We start from the raw sequence: 11,928 nt of genomic DNA, 5'->3' as shown, positions 1-11,928 counted from the left end.
GGGAACGAAGGAAGTGACGATGAGGCAAAGAAATAATGAATGGGCAAGAGGAATAAGGAATGGGAAGGGGAAATAAGGAATGGGCAGAGGAAATAAGGAATGGGCAGGGGAAATAAGGAATGGGCAGGGGAAATAAGGAATGGGCAGAGGAAATAAGGAATGGGAAGGGGAAATAAGGAATGGGCAGAGGAAATAAGGAATGGGCAGGGGAAATAAGGAATGGGCAGGGGAAATAAATGTTATAAATTAATAGAATGATGAAGGGTGGAATGTTTACGAGACAGTAGAAGTGGAGGTAGAAGGTGAATGGAAGGAGCAGGTTGAACTGAAATGGATAAGGGATGTCATAGGACGTCATAAGAGAAAGGAAGAGAGTAAAGCTGAGGTAAGCTTGACATAGTAAACAAGCTGTACAATACGGTAATTAGGAGCACTAGGTTCAGCTAGGAGGATGTCCTGTCATTCCACTATGGGTTCAGTAGCTACAGGAGCGTGACCTGTCATTCCAACAGGACTGCACTAGCATTTATTATTCTGTTTATGCAGATTAATTTTAGGCAGGAGCTGCTCGTATCTTCTAAGCTTATTTAATACATACGTAATTAATACATATGTTAATAGGTACGATAATTTGTAATTGTATTTATGTGTACTTGTGCCTAAACTTAATACCATCCCCCTGGGATGCCACCCATAACAGTGGACTAACGCCCAGGTACCTACTTACTGCTGGGTGAACAGTGACAGCAGGTGTAAGGACACGTGCCCAGCTTTTCCACCCGTGTCGGGGTTCGAACCATGGACCTCCGGCGAGGTGAATGTGCCACCAACTTGCGATCTCTCAGGATGGTCCATCCCACACACAACAAATTGGAATTAATAAAGATTAAATTCAGTCGTGGCTATCACTAACTTTAATAAAATGCAGAAGTAATGGCTGGGGGTCCGTATGACGCAGAACAGTTGTTAGTGAGGCTTGGTTGGTCCAGGATTGTTAGGGACAAGTGTAACTAACGCGACATTTTATTGTGGCAACGTTTCGCTCTCCAGGAGCTTTGTCAAGCCGTGTCCTTTTAAAAGACCTAACATATTGTCGATAATTCTGTCAACATTATTACAATTCCAGGATTGCCGGATTCTGGGTGCACACACACACATACACACACATACACACACACACACACACACACACACACACACACACACACACACACACACACACACACACACATGACACTGGAGGGCAGAAGGGTCAGGGGAGACATGACAACGACATATAAAATACTGCGAGGAATTGACAAAGTGGACAAAGACAGGATGTCCCAGAGATGGGACACAGAAACAAGGGGTCACAATTACAAGTTGAAGACTCCTATGAGTCAAAGGGACGTTTGGAAGTATTTCTTCAGTCATAGAGTTGTCAGGAAGTGGAATGGCCTAGAAAGTGACGTAGTGGAGGCAAGAACCATACATAGTTTTAGGACAAGGTTTGATAAAGCTCATGGAACAGGGAGAAAGAGGACCTAGTAGCGATCAGTAAAGAGGCGGGGCCAGGAGCTATGAATCGACCCCTGCAATCACAAATAGGTGAGTACACACACACACACACCAATCATCTCTGTATTACCGTCTTTCTTCACTCTTCCTCTCGTTTCTTGCCATAAAAACATCATCGAGTTGGTGGCCTCTTTAACGTCTGTCTGTCAGCTGTGTCTGCCTCTGTACTGTCACCTTAACCTTTATGTAATTTTTAGACACAATCAGCAAAGTTTAACAGGTCCTATAAATTCAGTTTAACTCATTACAATAGCAGAAGTCACTCCTAGCACGCGGATTACGCAAAAAAATCATGAGAAATTTCGTTTCTGGGAGTTTGCTGGTCTCTCAAGTGCCAGACAGCCAAGAATAGCCGAGACGTGCAGTTCCCCGGTGCCAAATTGGCACCCGTGTAAGGCAGGGAAAGGAGGGGGGAGGGAACTTCCTTCTCACAATACTTAGATGTTCCGTACTGTTTTCCCAGCAAATACAACTTGTACACCTGCACAGCTGAGTGTGCATTAACCCTGGTGTATGTTTTAGGAGAACAAGTAGGAAAAAGGCAGTTTTGAAGAGGAAAACTATAGGAAAATGTGGAAGAACACAGCTGACTAGATGGCAGAAGCCATGAGCCAAAGTCACCATCGTCTCTACTCACACATTCTTCTTTCTTCACACTACTGAGTCTTCAAGACGAAGCTTCCCGCTGCGTAAGTGTTCATGGCGCACCGAGAAGCAGTCACTGACAGGACCAGGACGAGGCACCACAGAGAAATAATACAGATGGGAAGGGAAAACAAAAATGGTATATGGCATCGCTGGGTTCCTCACTACAGGGGGTCCGAGACTCGCCCAAAACACGAGGTCAGTTGGGGTCGGACCGTCGTAGAGGGAGGTACGCGACGCTGCTGGGAATACTGTGTATACTTGCAACGCAAACTAATGTAGATGAAATATTAAAAAAAAAAGTGATAGTTTCTTGAAAAATCCTGTATTTACATAATCTCTCTATATAAAGACACTTATCGTTCTCATGGTTTTCTTGAACTTATGAACAAACAAATTTTGAAAATATTGAGGTGTAAAAAAGGAAATTTTAAATTGTATTGTGAATACTTACAAGAAAGTTAATACGTCACTACGTTGGTAAGTGCACGCTCTTGTTATTTATATCTTAGATAACTATATTCCCTTCACTCAGCTCAGCTATATATATATATATATATATATATATATATATATATATATATATATATATATATATATATATATATATATATATATATATAATATATATAATATATATATATATATATATATATATATATATATATATATATATATATATATATATATATATATATATATATATATATATATATATATCTCGAGAAGTATATATTTTTTCAAGAGTATGTGTACTGAGAGTTTGATTTAATCCCTTAGCAATTAAAATATTTTTCTGGTGGTAAAAAGTTACGTACGTGAAGCCTTAATAATTACCCCCGTATGATCGTTAGGCTTTAAACCAACCAACGAACCAGTCAACCAAGCAACCAGTCAACCACCCTACCAGTCAACCAACCAACCAGTAAACCAACCAGTCAACCAACCAACCAGTCAACCAACCAATTAACCAACCAACCAGTCAACCAACCAACCAATCAACCAACCAGTCAACCAACCAACCAGTCAACCAACCAGTCAACCAACCAACCAGTAAACCAACCAGTCAACCAACCAACTAGTCAACCAACCAACCAATCAACCAACCAGTCAACCAACCAACCAGTAAACCAACCAACCAGTAAACCAACCAGTCGACCAACCGACCAACCAGTCAACCAACCAACTAACCAGTCAACCAACCAACCAGTCAACCAACCTACCAGTAAACCAACCTACCAGTAAACCAACCAGTCAACCAACCGACCAACCAATCAACCAGTCAACCAACCAACTAACCAGCCAACCAACCAACCAGTCAACCACCCAACCAGTAAACCAACCAGTCAACCAACCGACCAACCAACCACCCAACCAACTAGTCAACCAACCAGTCAACCGACCAGTCAACCACCCAACCAACCAACCAGTCAACCACCCAAACAACCAATCAGTCAACCAACCAGTCAACCACCCAACCAACCAGTCAACCACCCAACCAACCAACCAGTCAACCACCCAACCAACCAACTAGTCAACCACCCAACCAACCAGTCAATCAACCAGCCAGTCAACCAACCAACCAGTCAACCGACCAAACCGTCAACCAACCCACCAGCCAACTAACCAGTCAGCCAAACAAACCATCAACCAACCCACGAGCCAACCAACCAGTCAACCAACCAACCAGTCAACCAACCAGTCAACCAAATAGCCAACCAACCAGCCAACCAACCGACCAACCAGTCAACCAACCGACCAACCAGTCAACCAACCGACCAACCAGTCAACCAACCGACCAACCAGTCAACCAACCAGTGAAACAACCAACTAGCCAACCAACCAACCAACCGACCAACCAACCAGTCAACCAACCGACCAACCAGTCAACCAACCAACTAGCCAACCAACCAACCAACCAGCCAACCAACCAACCAGTCAACCAACCAGTGAAACAACCAACTAGCCAACCAACCAACCAACCAACCAACCAACCGAACCAACCAACCAGTCAACCAACCAGTCAACCAACCAGTGAAACAACCAACTAGCCAACCAACCAACCAACCAACCAACCAGTCAACCAACCAACCAATCACTCAATCAACCAGAGATATCCAGTGAACTAAGATATAAATATAATGGGTAAATTCCACGAACGGAAATATAGGACACATTAAGAACAATATCTTTCGATCTGATTTAGAGACCGTCTTTAGAAGATGAAACCGAAATATAAAGAAAGCCTTTCAATTTTTTTCACCATTTTTATTTTAATTTTTAAATATAACTTTGATTGTGATAGCTCTGAAGGCATGCAGGCCGCTGGCGCCAACAGCCTGGATGATCAGTAGTTAAGCGAACTCTCCAGCAGCAACAGTAGCCTGGTTGACCAGGCAAGCACCAGACAAGCCTGGCCCAAGGCCGGGCTGCGAGAGTAGAAAAACTCTCGAAGCCCATCAGAGGTAAAACATTGTCATGCATTCTCTCACGTATTGAGAGAGAGAGAGAGAGAGAGAGAGAGAGAGAGAGAGAGAGAGAGAGAGAGAGAGAGAGAGAGAGAGAGAGAGAGAGAGAGAGAGAGAGAGAAATTTTACATACAAATTAAATCACTGAGCTGCATAAAAGTCATGTGTTCCCTTAACTTCATTTACAAACTCACATATATACATCAATCAGTTTAACATGGCTATTCTGTCAGTGTATAGTTTACACTAGGACAAACGAGTGTATGATGCGTATTATTTAACGAAAACATTTAACAATTACAATTGATTTCGTAAATATTTGATTGTTTGGGCGTTTTTTTAATTGTGAGGCATTTGTTAATTTGGTTTCGTGTTCGAGTGTGTGCTGGAGAGGTGTGGAACAATCTATCACATTTAATAATAATAATAATAATAATAATAATAATAATAATAATAATAATAATAATAATAACAATAATGTTTTAGTTTTATTCATAAAATGTTATTAAAATTTCGATTTTCGTTAAGATTTCACTATACTATGAATGCTCATGTGTCTTTCCCAGAGCTGTTGATTACTATTATCACTAGCATTATTAACTGTCGGTAAATAGTGGTATACTTGTCTACCTCATAAATATCTTTCTCATTGTTTTCTCTGCGTCTCTCTACACTTTGTCTTCATTTCCCTTCCTCTCATCTCTTTCCCATGCCTCTCACCACTATTCTCAGCTCTCGCCTTCACAATCTCTTCCTCAAAGCTTTCCTAATCTCTCTGTATCTCATCTTTAACAATCTGTCACCCTGTCTCTCCCTTCATTTCTCTCCCCTTCCCTCTGCCACCTCCCTCTCTCTGTCCCTCTCATCTTCCTCCGCCACATTGCCTCGAGAAGGTAAACTCAATGGTACTAGAAGTATACTCCAAACTCATACCATTAAGAAAATGAGGATGCAAGTTAGAAAGATGTTCCATTTACAGGGAAGACGAATAGTCACAGACCTTCTCAATGGTTGCAGATTTCCCCAAACAATGAAAATAAGGACCTGTCTCGCATGGGCCAGTAGGCCTTCTGCAGCGTTCCTCCATTCTTATGTTCTTATATTCTTAAATACTAGCTAGAGAAATAGAAAACAATGACCTAAAAAATAAATCATGCAGAGTCGAGGAGAGAGAGGGAAGAAAACTAGTAACAAAAAGAAACTATATTTTTTCTCGTATGCAAAATCCAAGCCAAAAATCACATCCAGCATCGGGCCTTTGTTTAAAATTGAGATGGAAATTGCACTGATGACAGTGAAGATTAAAGACAGATGATCCAAATTAATATTTCACGAGGACAGATTCCAACTACTCCGTTATGGAAAACTGGAGGAGATAATAACTAGAACAGAGTATACTACTGACTCCGGCCATACAATAGAGCGGAAAAATAATGTAAGGGACCTGGGAGTAGTAATGTCTGAGGATCTCACTTTCAAGGATCACAACAGTGCCACGATCACAAGTGCAAAGAAAATGATAGGATGGATAATGAGAACGTTCAAAACGAGAGATGCCAAGCCCATGATGATCCTTTTCAAATCACTTGTTCTCTCTAGGCTGGAATACTGCTGTACATTAACATCTCCATTCAAAGCAGGTGAAATCGCAGATCTAGAGAGTGTACAGAGATCCTTTACTGCACGTATAAGTTCTGTCAAGCACCTTAACTACTGGGAACGCTTGGAAGCACTTGACTTGTACTCGTTGGAACGCAGGAGGGAGAGATATATCATAATCTACACTTGGAAAATCTTGGAAGGAATGGTCCCAAATCTGCACACAGAAATCACTCCCTACGAAAGTAAAAGACTGGGCAGGCGATGCAAAATGCCCCCAATAAAAAGTAGGGGCGCCATTGGTACACTAAGGGAAAACACCATAAGTGTCCGGGGCCCAAAACTGTTCAACAGCCTCCCATCAAGCATTAGGGGAATTACCAATAAACCCCTGGCTGCCTTCAAGAGAGAGCTGGACAGATACCTAAAGTCAGTGCCGGATCAGCCGGGCTGTGGCTCGTACGTTGGACTGCGTGCGGGAAGCAGTAACAGCCTAGTTGATCAGGCCCTGATCCATCGGGAGGCCTGGTCATGGACTGGGCCGCGGGGGCGTTGATCCCCGGAATAACCTCCAGGTAACCAGGAGATTAACCTCTGCTGGCATGTCCAAAACTGAAAATATTTTTTTCGAAATAAAGCGGCTTTGTAGATTATGTAAAAATTACCTTATGAAAAGCTAGGGCGCAATGAACACACCAAAAGACAATTCAGTAAGTGTAAAGGACTCTAGAATCTTCAACACCCTATCTTAACGCATAAGCGGAATTACCAACAGATACCTGGTTGTCCTCCAGAGGCGACGTCATAGCTTCCACAAGTTAGTTCGTGATAAATCGAGGTATGGTGCCTGCGTCGAACTGTTTGACTGAACAGGCCGTCAGTCGGAAGGCTTGGTTTGGGAGCGGTGCGCAAGGGGGCAGTGCCCCCCGGAACTGTCTATAGGTAATTATAGGTATCCCTCTGCCTTTCCCTTTGTACCTCTCCCATTTGCTCTTTCTCTTCTTCCCTTCGTGTCTCCCCTTTCCTTTACCACCATCTTTCTCTCCCTTGGCCCCTTTCCCCTATATTCTATCCCTGGCTACCCTCTCCCCGGTCTGTCTACCCAGCACCCATATGCGGGCGGTACATGCCCAGACTACCCGGGCACCACAATACCCACCCGCTCACCCATCCACACACCGGAACCCGTCTACCACCCGACCACCCACCGTCACACCCATCCACAGCACCCTATCCTTCCCCACAAACTCCCGTAAACTTCACCCATCCACTCCACTCTTGGGGCAAACCATCCTAAGATATGTTAATCCTCCAAGTGATAGTAATTCCAGAGCTGCTGGAAGCCTTTGAAGCTGCTAGTAGCTGTTGTTAAGTTTATTTAGGCAGAGGTACCCTCAAGATAACCCAGAAAAGTGACTTTTTCCACTGCGAGTTCTTGTAGTATCTTATCATTTAAATTTTAAAAGTTAAAAAGCTAAGTAACTCAACTGTGTGATAATAAAAAGAGACAATAGGAATAAAGTAAATTGAGTTATTTACATTAACATTAAAGAGAGGATCAGCTTACAATAATAGATACATGAATGTTAACTATACAAGAAACAGCTCTCCTCCCTTTCTGTACCTATCATATTGAGTAGGATATCAGCAGCAGCAGCAGCAGCAGCAGCAGCACACTGCGGGTGTTCCTAGAATGTAACTGTTATATTGAGAAGGGTAGCGAGGGAAAGAACGAATGTTCGACCGTAAATTGCTTATTATTATTATTATTATTACATGAAGAGCTAAGCCTGTGTGGAACATTCAGGGTAAGGAGTAGTGGAGGCTCAATCCTCCGTCTACTAAACTCCACCAGGTCTCAGACCGACCAGGCTGTTGTCAGCCCAACTTCCCTCCACCGCAAACTGAGACGACTAGGATTCGGAGACGGGACAAAGAAAGAATAAAGAATTGCACATAATCAGAAGATACACCAGTCACTCACGCAGCCCTAGAAGCAGACTTGACCATGATGGAAATAACGCTGCCAGCATCCGCTGATCCGGTACCTGGAGGCATGACCACACAGATAACGTCACCAGTACCCAGCGCCCCCTCCCCCATCCCCCCGGCATCTACGGAGTCCCACAAGCATCCACACCATCCACCGACACGGCCGAGGAAGTGAAATGGCGGGTTCTGTAAATCAAGGAGAAAAAACCTGAAAGCTCACGAAACAAGACCAGGCACTAAACCTGAACAAATTCAAGGCGTCGAGCCTTGCGAGCGACGCCTCTCACTTCGAACCTCTAAACCACCAGGAATCGTAACAGAGTTTCCTCCAGAAATCCGAAAGGAGAGTACATAGCGCCGGGTCACTACATGCACAAGACCCGGGCCGGGACTATAGCGACGAATCAAACTGGAAGTACATAACTCCCCTTAATGAAGAGGCAGCCCAGAAAATGCAGCAAATGCTCAGATAAGCTTTTCAGTAGTCTGTGATGGACCGTCTTGGGAGAGTCCCTCAGCACTATCCAATACAACAGTTAGTGGCAGTCCAGCCAGAACTACTGATGCATTGCAACAGAAAAAGCAGCATGTTTTTCGCACATCCAGTTACTGAGACCCAGCCACTACACAACCACCAAATCCTTGAAACTCCACTCGGCTGGATACCAAACCACACTGGTATCCCAGAGAACGAAGGTGCAGATCAAGCTGGTAAATTAACCACTAGGGATGAGCACGTACTTGTCCTGATACCAATGAACCTACGACATACTGAACAAGTCACTCAAAACACTACAAGAAAATCAGCTACACAGGAGAATCAGAGTTGTGGTATGGGAAGATCAGAATATTCCTAGTGGTAACGCATTCGATAGCAATTACCGGACAGAGGATCGAGCCTCCATCACAACTTGTGCTAAGGGACCTCACATGAATTTAGCGCCTTAAAAAAAAAATATCCAGGGTAACCAGCCATATTACTCTCATGCCCCGAAATAGGCTGCAGGAGGTCAACCATCCAGTAACCTACCAGACCCAAGGGAACTTAACTAGCCTGAGGGAGCCACGTTCATGGCACTCCCAGCTCCACGCTCTTATAAATAAACACACGCTGTCGTATTTTATCATTATTACGTTGCTAACTTATCCCATCGCGCTGTCAGACCTCGCGCAATTATGTTGTTAATCCTTACATATTTTCATGTCCAGTGGGTTTTTCGGGAGAGAAGTAACTTTTTTCTATATTTTTTTTGCGGTCACTTTCGACATATTTATTTGTCATTTTCAGTGCGTGTTGTGTCATGGTCGTTTTCAGTGCCTTTCGTGTCGTTTCGGTCGATTTCAATGCGTGTCCTTATGGTCGTTCGTCATATCATTATGACACCTTGTTATAACCTCAGTGAACCAATAAACACCAACATCAACAACTCGACGACAGGTACCAATATTAAAAATGCATATGCAATAGTTTTTCCGAATTCAAGTTAACCTCTGCAAAAATGGTAACAATGCTTCAGGGAGAACTAAAATAACACGATAAATAAGCGTTCAGTAGATAAGCCGAGTAAAGCCGTGTGTAAATTGAACAAGTGAGGCGAGGCAGGCGGCACTTCCAGCACAAGCCCAAACTAAATTAATCTTAAGCATCCTATTAATTACACTAACGAGGTAACTACAGTTTCTGGTGATCCGTAACAAGCGGTTGTCTGCTGACAAGCATCCACACAACACGCAACCTGACGTCACGTCCAAGATGGCCGCTGGTGAAGGGCTCTCGAGTCAATGATATGGAGCTAGTATCACTATGACATACCAATGAATGGGGGCCAGAAACCAGGGAGGTTAAGGGGAACGTCAGTTCCCCTGTCTTCTAATAAAGTTTTTTTTTTTTAATTAACCTTGTCCATAATTACTATAGTATTTGCTTTGTCTGCTTAATTCATGGTATAATTTAACAAATCTTTGAGGACAATTGTGTTGCAGAGATGTAGTTGATTCCGGGGTCATCATCCCCACGTCACAGTTCCAGGCTAGGTCTCCGATCGATGGGGTTATCAGTCAGGCTGTTAATGCTGACAGTATACATTGCAACGTATGCACCACAGCCTGGCTGATCAGACCCTGATCCACCGGGAGGCCTGGTCGTGGACCGGGCCGCGGGGGCGTTGATCCCCAGAATACCCTCCAGGTAGACTCCAGGTAGGGAATGACTAGAGGAACTTACTCTCTCATTGTCAGGGGACTCTTGCTCTTGGGAATTTTCCTTGGGAATGTTGACATATGTTTACTTCGGATATGCCTTTGGCGGATTTCGTGAGTTTTCTCGGAGTTGTCTGGTAATTGTCTGGTCAACCAGGCTGTTGCTACTGGCAGTCCCCTGGCCTGCAGTTTTGAGGTATCATTTTATTAATGGTACCGGTGTACAACACCACTGCTTCTGCTTACTTCAGTATTTTAAAGTAACCTCTATATTCGACTGAAGAAGCCTGCTGAGCAGTCGAGAAGTTTCGACTATTGTGATACCCAACTGTTGTACAAGTATCTAACTCAATTTCTGTAATTAGATTATCAGCCTTAAGCATGATTAACGACTCACTGAGCAGTCAGGTGGCACCTTTACGCATGATATACTTTTGACGAGTTGTGAGAGTTTAACATTACGGCACCAGAAGTGTGTAGCTCGTCATGAGAACCCGAAGACACGAATCATAACTTTCAGGGTTGGTGAGGTATTCATCTAAGGCAGAAACTCAGAATAACGCAACACCACTGTACCTGAATAAAAAGAGGGGACTTACCGGCAGGCACCCTGTGTTACTTCTGGTAGAGCATGTTGTGGCACCCTGTGTTACTTCTGGTAGAGCATGTTGTGGCACCCTGTGTTACTTCTGGTAGAGCATGTTGTGGCACCCTGTGTTACGTCTGGTAGAGCATGTTGTGGCACCCTGTGTTACGTCTGGTAGAGGATGTTGTGGCACCCTGTGTTACGTCTGGTAGAGCATGTTGTGGCACCCTGTGTTACGTCTGGTAGAGCATGTTGTGGCACCCTGTGTTACACCTGGTAGAGCATGTTGTGGGTACCCTGTACCCTGTGTTACGTCTGGTAGAGCATGTTGTGGGCACCCTGTGTTACGTCTGGTAGAGCAAGTTGTGGCACCCTGTGTTACGTCTGGTATAGCATGTTGTGGCACCCTGTGTTACGCCTGGTAGAGCATGTTGTGGGCACCCTGTGTTACGTCTGGTAGAGCATGTTGTGGGCACCCTGTGTTACGTCTGGTAGAGCATGTTGTGGCACCCTGTGTTACGTCTGGTATAGCATGTTGTGGCACCCTGTGTTACGTCTGGTAGAGCATGTTGTGGCACCCTGTGTTACGTCTGGTAGAGCATGTTGTGGCACCCTGTGTTACGTCTGGTAGAGCATGTTGTGGCACCCTGTGTTACGTCTGGTAGAGCATGTTGTGGCACCCTGTGTTACGTCTGGTAGAGCATGTTGTGGGCACCCTGTGTTACGTCTGGTAGAGCATGTTGTGGCACCCTGTGTTACGTCTGGTAGAACATGTTGTGGGTACCCTGTGTTACGTCTGGTAGAGCATGTTGTGGCACCCTGTGTTACGTCTGGTAGAGCATGTTGTGGCACCCTGTGTTACGTCTGGTAGAGCATGTTGTG

The 11,928-nt window shown here is 44.2% G+C and overlaps 1 protein-coding gene across 8 annotated transcripts in view; it reads left to right on the top strand.

The window, feature by feature from the left end:
* Nucleotides 1–2,006: 2,006 nt before the first annotated feature.
* Nucleotides 2,007–11,928, top strand: part of LOC128700241 (irregular chiasm C-roughest protein) — a 100,757-nt gene continuing 90,835 nt past the window's right edge. For 4 of the 8 annotated variants that reach the window (XM_070100733.1, XM_070100732.1, XM_070100735.1 and 1 more), the window contains exon 1: nt 2,007–2,682. The gene's annotated coding sequence lies outside the window, so the exon portion shown is untranslated. The remainder of the gene's footprint in view (nt 2,683–11,928) is intronic. The other 4 variants (XM_070100739.1, XM_070100736.1, XM_070100737.1 and 1 more) reach the window with 4 other exon arrangements.

Source organism: Cherax quadricarinatus, chromosome 74 (genome assembly GCF_038502225.1).
Source record: "Cherax quadricarinatus isolate ZL_2023a chromosome 74, ASM3850222v1, whole genome shotgun sequence".
Lineage (NCBI taxonomy): Eukaryota > Metazoa > Arthropoda > Malacostraca > Decapoda > Parastacidae > Cherax > Cherax quadricarinatus.
Note: the sequence above shows the minus strand (reverse complement) of the source record. Positions and strands in the feature narration are given on the sequence as shown.